At 35.1% G+C, this 12,532-nt stretch overlaps 1 long non-coding RNA gene across 1 annotated transcript; it reads left to right on the plus strand.

The window, feature by feature from the left end:
- The first annotated feature begins 1,580 nt into the window (after positions 1-1,580).
- LOC121420064 lies at positions 1,581-7,468 on the plus strand. Its single transcript, XR_005970691.1, has 3 exons — positions 1,581-2,252; positions 4,731-4,875; positions 5,794-7,468. It is a non-coding gene; the product is annotated as an uncharacterized LOC121420064 (long non-coding RNA).
- Positions 7,469-12,532: the final 5,064 nt, after the last annotated feature.

The raw sequence follows: 12,532 nt of genomic DNA on the forward strand, positions 1-12,532 counted from the left end.
ATGGCCTATGGGAAAGTTGTCCTTGCCTCTTGTCATAATTTACTTACCCAGTTGCCAATTTGAAATCTACATAATCATAGGGATTTCAATTTTAAAGCAGCCATAACTTTCTTATTGCTGGTCCGATTTCTTTCAAACTTTCACCATTCTGTTTTATCTATTTTTCTCCTTTCCAACACTACATTTTATGACCAAGGCTGGATTCCCCTTTAATGTCAATAACTTCAAAACATAACAAAATGAAATACGTAAAGAAAATCCCTTAACAAAACATATAGGCCTATACACTGACAGCTCGGCATAGAACACACCCTTTTAGAACTCACACTTTTTATATTATTTCTTCTCTTTTCAAGTTTCATTCAACATATTAGGCTAATCTAGAACGTAAAAAAAAGATATGATAACAAAATTGGTTTAGATATATTATATCGATCATCTTACAAACTGTTCTTCGCTTTGGGCAGTGCCCCGGCCTGCGAAAGTTCATGTCAAGAAATCAGAAAAAAGGAAGAATATTAAGAGAAGGAAAACAAATGTTGATTTATCTGTTACACAGTGGCGTTCAGATGGGGCGGGGCTTAATTTTGCCCCCAAAATGTTTCACAGCCAAGAAAAATAGAGGAAAGGAAAGAGAAAAGGGTGAAATATGGTATTATTTTCTTTATATATTCTGTATGAAATGTCCCTGAATCTATTATACAAAATTAGATTTTCGTAATATAAATGTCGACATTTTTGCTCGCTTGCTCATTTCGCTCACTCGCAATTTTTAATAAATTTTATGCGATACGACATATCTAGCCGCTCAATTAGTTGGGCTCATTAGGAAATTATTATGTATTCTTGGTGTTATATCAAATACCACAATATTAGATTTTAGTTTGAAAAGTAAGATTTTGCTCTATAGTTTTTAAGACCCGTCAAAATGGTTGGCTCATTATAGACAACTTCCTGGAGATGTTAAATGCAAAAAAAGTTTTTCTTTCAGTCATCCTCAGTCACTAGTCGGTGGTAATTTCTCCCCCTTGTACATATTCTTGTTGTCTTTTGCCTGGAAATAAAATAAATTAATTAATTAATAAACACTCCTTGTGAAGAAGAACCAGGATAAGGAGAAGTAGAAGACGTGCGGAAGAAGCATTTAGTCACCAATTCTCATCTGATTTCGATAAAAAAATAAATTGTTTAATTTACTCTTTTGATTAATGGCAGTTGTTTTGTCCAAAACTGTGTTGGGGAAAATCGATCATGCTCAAGAAAACACATCGCGAGGGATTGATAGGGCATACCCAATTATAAATGACAAAAGAAAACCGTGTCCCGATGAATAAAAGGGCGAAATGACCACTTCACGCCTTTAGAGGACCCCTCTTATGTTCACCCCCTCCCATGGGAAAACTTCTAAACATGCCCCTGAATAGGGGGGGGGGGATGGGTATTGTTCCTCGAATACGCCGAGCGTGACTCAGTCAATGGTCGCGTTTGGGCGTTGGGGGGATCATGTCGGGATAGAACACAGAGATATAATAACTGAAGGAGATAGAGAGAGAGCCTCGTCATGCAAGAGTGAACCGCTCGTCGGAATACACACGCCGAGCAAAGTCCACATATTTTTGGACCTCAATGTAGACGCCAATTATTTATTGTGTACTTTGATCACAAGCAGGGAAGATTATAACCCGAGTCCCTGCATATAACACTGCTTTGCTGTGCTTTCGAACAAAGGGCGGGGTGAAACTGTGCTCTGTAAACCCATTTCGTATCTCTTTCCTTTTTCAATCTGTTGCATGGGATTGTAATACCAGCGGCGCCACCACTGCAAAGATACACTGTACGCAGTATCCATATAGCACGCAACGGTGTTGGTAAGCGCAGATTGGAATTAGACCAGGAAAAGGGAAGACCAAAATCCGTGCTGAAACATTCGAGTCGGATCAACCACAATAAGGAAATATCAAAGATTGCATGAGCTCCTCGTCAGTCACGCAGCGCAACCGGCATTCGAGGAATATACAATATAGCAAAAGCCGACCAGCCTTCTGGGAATTATATCCTGACCAACGTACATGTATATGTTATAACTTGGAGTAAAACAGTTTATATTGGATATATATTTTTCAACCATCTAGTTCTTTGGTATAATTCGAGATGGCATCTTCCTCAACACAAATGGCTCTGCACAAGAACATTGATCAACTTCAGAGGGAACTCAATATAGAGAGGGTCAAAGTATCGCAGTGCACAGCTGAGTAAGTATAGGCCTATAATTGAGTGACAGGAATTCTTTCTTTCTTTAAAAAATAGTATCATTTCATACAGTCCACTCTTTACAAAGTGAGAAATTACACGGATTGTTATTCTTATTATTGCTAAATATCTATGACAAAGATGTTCATTATGTTAAAATTCTATATATGCTGTACTGCTATATATTTTCCTATTTATATTTCCAACATTCTTCCTTTGCATATTTCTCTGCATGTGTATCGCCTTCCCTATATATACATTGATACCGGTATGTCTTTTTTTTACTGTTTGTATATTGTAATTTTAGAGATCTGCGAATTTAATTTTATCATAATAAATACCAACTATATATCGATCTGTCATTTATTCTATCTATTTAGCTATCTATCTATTTATCGATCTTTCTATCTGTCTATCTATCTTGTTTCTTTCTATCTATCTATCTATCTATCTATCTATCTATATGTCTATCCATCCATCCATCTATCCATCCATCTATCTATCTGTCTGTCTGTCTCTCTATCTGCATGTCTTTCTGTCTATCTATCTATCTGTCTATCTATCCATCTACACTCTAAAAAATGAAGTGCTAATTCAGCTCTTAAAGAGCGTGTATAGTGACTGCACTTCGGAGTGCTGATGTCTCGTTCAAATTTGAACTAGACAAATCAGCACTCCGAAGTGCAGTCACTATACACGCTCTTTAAGAGCTGAATTAGCACTTCATGTTTTAGAGTGTATCTATCTATCTATAATTTGTTCCTTTTAAGTGTCTTCTATTACAATATGTACCTTGCCTTCCTAATGACGCCCACAATCACAATAATTGATTTGGAATACAAGTCCACTGATTATTATGGAGGAGCAGTGAAGAACAGACCTGAATATGTATTGTATAGTAATTCCAAGCCAGATATCGAATATGGTTGTGTGGTTTATTCCATGACAGTTGACACGATCTTGGATCTAATATTTTGTCATCTGATCAAGTTGATCATTTTTTTCTGAGGGGTGTAGAATTTAACAAGATTGTTATCTGAACCTTCATGTATGGGTGGCACTTATGTGGCAATTAGGGCATATAGATCTACGTACATGTATATGCCTGCATCTGTGTACACATTATACTACGGCAAACTCGTCGGGTTTTTTTTTTCTTCAAACATTGATATTGGAACAGCCTAGAGCTATTCCAAACATTGGTTTTAACCAGACAAATATTATTTAATTAAAAGTATAATATTGATCGATACAAGCCATGCCATGGGCTATGCATCTTTATCTGACGAAATGAATAATTATCTCCAGACGGAAATAGGTCTACGGCATTGTACACCTGTGATAAATATGCAAATTTGAACTTATCAGAGAAGCTCTTAATAAAATATAATAGTACCAGCTACTTGACTGTCGAAAGCTACAAAAAACAATAAAAATAAGTGTATGCATAGTACAGGTACCAGGGATATCTAGGGCATATATTCGCTTTATTAGGCCCTTTTTGTGGGCCTGTGAAAGAAAGCTGGGGCTTCTCTTCACATCATGGAAAATTTATTTATTTATCTATTTATGTTTTTATTTATCTATTAATTCATTTATCTAAGTATTTATCTATTCATCCATTCATTTATCTATCTATCTATCTATCTATCCATTTATCTATCTCGGCATCTATCTGTATGTCTATCTATCCATTTATTTATTTATCTATCTGTATATTCATTCATTTGTTTATTTATTTGTTTATTTGTTCGTTTGTCCGTCAATTCATTCATTTTTGAAAATATATTTATTCATTTATTTGCTTATTTATTTAGTTAGTTAGTTAGTCATTATCTGCACCATTATTTTTTTGTGAAATTGTTTTTGTCCGTGTTCTTCATGTAGGCCTACATAGGGCAGGCCACCCCTAAAAAAACAGTGTATTTATATGTATATTTGAACCCTAAGATCTCTCTTTCTTTCGTTGTCTTTTTGCCAATTCGTCCACTCACCACATGGTCTACCTTCATTTAGTCTAATGCCATTCCGTCCATCAACATTCCGTCTGGCAACCATTTGGTCCAATAACCATTTTGTCCAATCATCACTTCGTCTAATCGCCAGTTCGCCTATTACCACTTCGTCTAGTTACCAGTTGGTCTAACTACCATTTCCTTTTCATTCATTTTGCACAATTAACACTTTAGTTTAGTTAGACCAAATTATATAGACTACTTGGCCATTGGACCAACTAGGTATTAGACGGAATGGCATTAGACTAAATGAACGTAGACCATGTGGCGAGTGGACGAACTGATGGTAGACCAAATGATAGTAGACGAGTTGGCAATTGGACGAATTGGCATTAGACGAATTTGAAATAAACCGATCATGACTATCACACAGAATAATATAATAATGATAATAATAGCACATAGCGATAGGCCTATTATGACCACGATGGTAATCTTTATATGTTCTTGTATTTTCTTTTACAGCCTCGTTCAATACTGCGAACAGGAAGTAGGAAATGATTTTCTTTTGACACGGGAACTCCATCCGGGTCAAGTCAACAACTACAAAGACAAAAAAGGAGGATGTACTTTACTCTAGTTCTTTCATTCATTCTAACTTCTGCACAAGGTAAAAAGTTAACATTAATTTTTATTTAAGCGGCCCTTAAAAGCGATCCACAACCTCACTTTTAAGAAGGATTGGTTGAAATAACCATTGTAATTATTGGAGAAAATGTGTCAGAATTAGAGACTCCCACCCAAAGAATTGTCAAACCCCCAAACTATTTATTAGTTAGAATTTATATATTTATCTACTTGTGAGTTTTTTCGGTCGACACATACATTCACCGCACGATTGTGTATATATATAAGCAGACAAAAGAGGAGGTTTATATCAAAGGGACAATATTATGGTTCGCACTCAAAACCATCATAATAATATTAGCTAGACTAAAAATAAAACATGCCAAAATGTATCTTGTATGTATTAAGAAAACATTCTGATATGCCGTACAAACATTTTTATTAGTTATTTAAAACGTCATTGCGTTATAAAAACATATAAAGTTACCAAGAATGTCAATAATAAACTCTACACCGTCAATAGTAAACTCTACACCTTAAAAACAAAATTAAACTAATTACGTCATTAGAGCGGCACTGATTGTTTGTTAAATTAATAGGAAGATTATTATTATTATTTTTTGGGGGGGGAGTGGGGGTAAAAACGACGAGTATATTATTGAATTTATGCCTTTTTTTTCTTTTTTATTCCTTTCATCTTTCTTTCGTTCTTCCTTCCTCCCCCACCCCCTCCCTCCCTTTCTTCCTTCCTTTCTTCCTTCCTTCCTTCCTTTCTTCCTTTCTTCCTTCCTTTTTTTTTCTTTCTTTCTTTCTATGTAAAATCTGTCTGGAGATCGGACCTTGGTTATCTTTTTTTTAAATGTTCTCAAACATATTGGGTCCCTATTTCGTGATTTGTGTACCCCCTTCCCCTCTAGCGATCCCTTATAACTTTCTCTTCTCTCTCTCTATCTCTCTACAGATTCACATAGATCTGATATCATACAGATCAAGCAGACTGAATGTATATCTACAGAGTCATATTGTACATACGAATGGATACGTAATTCACACAAAATCTCATTTTTGTAATGATATTTAATGTTCTGTGAATATTTTTGAACGATCAATTTTGTGTCTTTCCTAAATGACTTCTCAGATGTTATCTTCCCATGTTGGCATGAAGTTTTGATGTAAACTTTTTTAAAAAGGAGAGAATATTGTAATTTTTACAATGAAATTATGAGAGAAATCATGTAGCATGATTTGCACTCATATCGCCAAATCATTTTTACAAAAAGCATTTTAGGATTTCTTTTCATTTTACCGCGTATTCTTGGATTTCGTGTGTGATAAACTCATTTTTACTTCAATATTTTGATTGACTGTATGCGTCTTTTGCTCATTTTTTTTATTACATGTATGTTTTGACCTCGTGATAATAATTTTTTTGCTTTTAGTCTAAAACTTGTAAGCCCGAGTAACGTTATTTATGTAGTTTTTTCTTGAACGTCTGTTCCTTTTCAAGAAATACCGGAATATCTGACGCAAGGCAAAATGTGCTTTTCTCGAGACGTGGTTATTTGATGATCATGAAGTATACAAATATTTTGCCTTAAAATGGATAGCAATATCACTTAACTTTAAGAAAACCAACAGATTTTGTAATGAAGTCGTTGGAATTGGACTCATCTTTAAGTGTGTTTTATGACATTTTATCAGAGTTTTTTTCAGTTTTATTCTCTTGTCCCTAAGTTTTGCTATTTCATTTAAAAAAATCACTCCTTTACCCTTTCATAATGGACTCTACACCGGACTCTACACTAGTAAAATTTCACCGATATCAGAAAACACAAGGCAGGGAAATGTTAAAAGAAACACCAGTTTCAAAATCAAACCGATATTGGTTTAACACTGATTAGAGTTGTTTAAATGCCTATCTGGTGTTACCCTAATGCCGAAGTGGTGCTGTTTCGACACCTCTGTCTGGTGTTTTCCGATAAAGACACCGAGCTGGTGTTAAATTAACACCGGTGCATTTGCAGTGTGAGGTGTTACACTTGAATCCAATTACAGTCTCAGAAGACCTTATTAACTTGAGATATTAACATTGCACCCTAGAGATTGAACATATGCACATTGTAACACCAGGGTGTTAAAGTAACAACCAAAGGTGTTGTATTAGGATAACACCTCATGATGTTTAATATAACACCAAAACTTCAACACTGGTTTAAAATGACTAGTGTGCATGTCTTCCTGTATATCACCAGTGTTTGTTGCGTATCTTTCATATATGTTGTTCAATTTTAACATTACATGTATATGTTACAGTGATTGCCCACAATATGAAGAATTTTCTTGTTTTAAAGTTTCGTGCTAAAGTGTTTATACTTCCCATCACAATTTGTCTATTCTCTTAAATTCTTTGTCACCGACAGTACTTTTATAGATTATCTTTCCAGAAAGGTAGTTGAGTTTGACGTCATAATGATTCCTCAAACAGTTTTTCTTATAATTGGGTGTTTCGTTGTGGAAACTGAATGGATATGTATACAGTATACATGTACATGTAGCTGCTTGTATTCGCCTTACTAACATTTTGTTGTAATTTGTTGTAACAACTATTTGTTAAATAAAACCTGAATACTTCTTAATTTGCAGATTTTGCTTTTCTTTTACTGTTTCACTCATTATTCCCCTCTCTTATCCATCTTGTGAGTCAAGTTTTCATTTGACAATATGCAAAACAATTACTAGACACGTGGGCATGAGAATAAACTGAATATAATAGACCAAACTTCAATAAGACTTGATTTAATACTAAATTGGTTTAGTCAATGTGGTATACATGTACGATTTATTTCCAATTAGTCTAAATACCAATTCATCCAATTACTAACTATTCTGATACATGTAGCTGTCATTTGGTCTAACATCAGTTTGTCCACTGTCCACATTGTCTTATTGCCATTTCATCAATTAACATTTGGTCCAATATCCATTTTATCTGGTCCATATACCATTTAGTCTAATTAGACTAAGTGTTAATTGGACAAACCAAAAAGAAAAATGGGTGATTAGACCAATGAGGCGAACTGGTGATTACACAAAGTGATTATTGGACAAAACGGTTATTGGACTAAATGGCTGTTAGACGAATGTGGATGGACAGAATGGCATTAGACTAAATGAAGGTAGACCATGTGATGAGTGGACGAGTTGGCAATAGATGAATTGGCAGTTTACCACATGTAATACTGGATCTGGAAAGCAGACCAACTGCATGTGGACCAAGTGAGCATTTAAACCCAAGCATCACCCCAAACAACTGCATTTGGAGATGAGCAGATTTCAACAAACAATACATCACAATACAAACCAAAACACATTTGTTGTTACATGTTTCACTATTTATTTATTTATATACATCTTCTATTATATATTCCATTTCCCTACAATTTTCCATCTCAAAATGCTGACAAGATTCATCACGTTGATACCCAAGGGATATTACAAGATATAATAAAACATTGAATATAATTATAACACATAGAAAGGAAGATGTTCTCAAGAAGAAAAGATGTTTTCATACAACATTAAACTAAGGATCACGTTTCAAGCTCGTACATGACAAACCAAAAATGTCACTAATATCAAATAACACTTTCAAAGAATATAAATAATTGCAACATTCATCAATTACAAAACGGGAAGCAAAAGAAGAGTATTTTAAAATTACTTATCATTCATAATGTAATACATGTATTTTGAGAAAAATAATTCAAAACAAAAGTTAAAAAATATTTGTTATGTAAGGAGCTTTGCATCTTGATATTTTGGTTGAACATTTTGTAGACATTAAATTACTCCCTCCATGGGTAATATTTGAAGAGTTTAGTTGCAAAAGGGGTTAGGTCCACTTAGGACCATTCCGAGAAAAAACATGTTTTTTATTCTCACTTATTGCAATATTCTTATGAGAAACTAAATTGTCATGATGTACTACCCTATCATGTGAACATAAAATTGGGTATAAGAGAAATCTGTTCTTCATTTTTTTCTATATATATTAAAAAAATATCATAGTGGACCTAACCCCTTTTGCAAGTAAACTGAAATGAATCCAATCTCTTTTGATTAAAAAAATGATTTTTCTTTGCCACTTTCATTCACGTTTTCATTTGGATTTCAATTCTTCTTTGGTATCATCAGAGTGATTAAAAATTTAGAGGTTTAGAGACACAAAACAATAAAATTTATGAAAAATGGACCTAACCCCTTTTGCAAGTGAGCTCTTCATTTTATGATTGATTTAAACTGTTGTGTACTGGTACCAGAGTCACATTTCATAAAGATTAGTAATAGCGACAAATGCCACTATTATATAACAAGTTCACAATCAACCAATCAAATCAAAGGATTTCAGTAGCTTTAAACTGGTTATTGTCAATTTGTTATTGTAACATCTTTTATGAAATGGGGCCCCATATATGATCCATGTAAAAGGCTTTGAATGACTTACACTTAATTTAGCAGTCAACAGGTATAAACAAAACACAACTAGAAGGCTTTATTGACACAACCCCATCCAATTAGCCGAGATATAATGAAGCCATATCAGCGAGGAGATTTGCATATGATTTGCATAATCATCATAATGGGCAATTGAGTGTCTGGGAGCCTTGGTCTTTGTACAGTACGTTTCATCTAATTATTCACTGGCCCCATGTCATTAAGAGTTACAATTATTGTAACCAAGGGCATTAATCAATATCATACTATTCACGTGGGGGGGGGGATGAAACAATAGTTCACCCCCCCCACCGAACATTAGGTTCACAGCTTGGATTTTATGCCAGTGATTGTAACTTTGCTATTATGGCAACTACCATGGTAACATGGCCTCAGCAGCCAATCACAATCAAGGTTTCCATGGTAGTTGCCATAATGGCAAGTTACAACAGTTGTAACTCTTTATGAAACGAGCCCCTAGATCTGCAATTGCAGCAATATAACAGTAGTCTGCAGGCGCAGACCCTGATTGCAACTTTGATCAACAGGTGTGTCTCCACGCAAAAACTAGCACATACAAAACTTGCTGTCTCAATTCACACGCTTTCAGTACACAAGACACGAGTAGGCTGCACATTCAGACCCTTAAACTCAAGTGAAGGGTTCGCACAGCAGAAAATATAACAGTACTATAGTATTGTAAAAGATTGTAAGGAGATATAGGCTCATTCATTAAAGGTAAATGCCATTTGTGGTAACGATATCAAAATGAGTTCCTACAGAATACAATGAAATGACCATCAAAGTGTCTGTTTGCATGAATAAAACGTATGTGCCAAAGGATTCTGGAAGAAATTGTGTAATTGCTGAGAAATTAGCAAATAAGCACAGGATTCGGGTCAAGCGTCGGGCATGGCATTCAAAGCAATAATAATACACTGTCCCACGAGCGCTGTGTTGGTGATCTTCAGTGTGAATATTTTTCAGCGTAGATTTCACAAAGTTCAGTTTATGTGACTGTACCAGATCTAGATCCTCGATGATATACTGACAATTAAGCCTGGTTTTACAGACTTTCTCATGAAATCAGTGTTTACTGAAACTACTGGCATGTCTCTTTATTATGAATGAGCCTATATCTCTTTATATGACATTCTCTTTGTAATAGCCAAATTATTTGAGTGTCGTCGCATATGCAAATGCAATTTAGGCTGATTGCACTCTCTCAAGTGTCGACTCATTAAGACGCATGTGTCATTACACAAGAGAGGCTAATTACACAATGTAATGTCAGTGTGCGTGATAAATTTCTAATTAGCTACACGTATTGTATAATCAATTACTTTGATGTACAATGTAGGGAAGTCAAATACTGGAGTGTGTATTGCATGGGCCCATGGATTCGACACTGTAAGTGTAACCTTATTGTGGATGGGAACAGACATTTTCAGGGATTTCAAGATCTAATCCTAGCTTTAAATTTTCATTGCAATGTTCGTCTGAGGGTCAGATAATCATATATTTTTAGCATGTTCCTGTGCCAATGTAAAACTGTGACTTCATCTCATTGACACTGATGGAACTACATGTACGATTTAAGTTTGTGTTGTCAAATAAAAAAAAAAAGACAGATTCTAGATAATGTTATTGCAATGGATTGTGAATATTAGGAAACAGCATAGGAGTAAGAAGTCACATCAGGGGGGTGTTTCACAAAGATTTAAGTATGACTTAAGTCGCACTTAAATGCCGACGCGTACACGATATGCAACGCGCGATCTTATTGATAGATACGCAGTAGTGTGCGTCCTCATGGCACGATCTGACCAATGCGGTCAAGCCTTTCATACTGTACGCAACTCGGCATTTAAGTGCGACTCTAAGTCATACTTAAATCTTTGTGAAACACCCCCCAGGTGGGCGTTTCATAAAGCTGTTTGTAAGTTATGAATGACCTTATGCACGACTTGTGACCTTTTTCTTGAACACTGTTCTCACTACAAACCGAAGAAACTAATTTACCGGAAGCCGGTTCAGGAAAACAGTTTTGAAGATCGCTCTGCTAGTGTTTTCATTTGATCACCCGAAAGTGGTTTTCAAAACCACTTCATGACCGTGTCACGGAAAGCGATCTTGTTGCTATGGGTACGCTATTAGTTTCACATGGAATTTGAATCTGCAGCGTAGGCATTCTCCACACACCGGTGAGATGATCGCTTCCCGAAGAACGTTTGTGTCCTCACGCTATAACCAATTTAACGAGGCAAAGCGATCTTAAAAACTACATCGTGAGGAGGTTTTCTGAACCGGTTTGGAAGATCGCTTCCTAGACCGCTTCGATCGTTCTCATTACACGTTAAACTGGTTTCCACTAAACTAGTTTTAGGACGGTAGTGAGAACAGTGTCTTGTGCTATATGCTATACCCCTATGTAGTTGACTAGGCATTAAACAACATGTTCCAGGTGTAGAGTCTTGCGTAACTTAACAAGTAGCTTTATGAAACAACCACCAGGTGAAAATTAAATCAGTTACAGCCTTTAGAAGAATCAAAAATCTATAAAAAAAATGGAAATATCCATAAATATCCACTTAGGTTCCATACATACAGCACAACCAACATTCAGTATTGCTATATATTTTTTTTACCCTCCTCGACAAACATAACTCGGCCTTTGTTCAAATATTTTTTAAATAATGAATTTAAACATCTAAAACAATCACTACACTTTACAAGATATGAGCACCAATGTACTAGGGTCAATAGTTTACAATCAGTACCTATTTTGTTGTGTATGTATACATGCATATTTAAGAAATAAATTGAGAAAAATACAATTTTCATCTAAAACGTGACATAAGTCAATAGTCCAATAGTTGCATATGATTTTGATAAACAGGAGTTGCCTTCTATCTACAGTAAACGCTACTAGATGTACAACTGTTTTAATACAGAATAACAAGGGTGGATGGTGTATGCAGAGCTGCCAACCAGAAAAACAACATTTCAGTATTTTTAAAGCTGAAATTCAGTATTACGGTGAGGAAATCAGTATTTTCAAAGAATACCATAGGACCACATGTAAAGCTGAAACTTAAGAAATCAGTATTTTACATGAAACTATCAGTATTCTTCTCATTTTTCAGTACTAAATACTGAAAATCAGTACTACTTGGCAGCTCTGTGTATGGGGAAGGGATTGTTCA

The sequence above is a fragment of the Lytechinus variegatus genome, chromosome 8 (genome assembly GCF_018143015.1).
Source record: "Lytechinus variegatus isolate NC3 chromosome 8, Lvar_3.0, whole genome shotgun sequence".
Taxonomy (NCBI): domain Eukaryota; kingdom Metazoa; phylum Echinodermata; class Echinoidea; order Temnopleuroida; family Toxopneustidae; genus Lytechinus; species Lytechinus variegatus.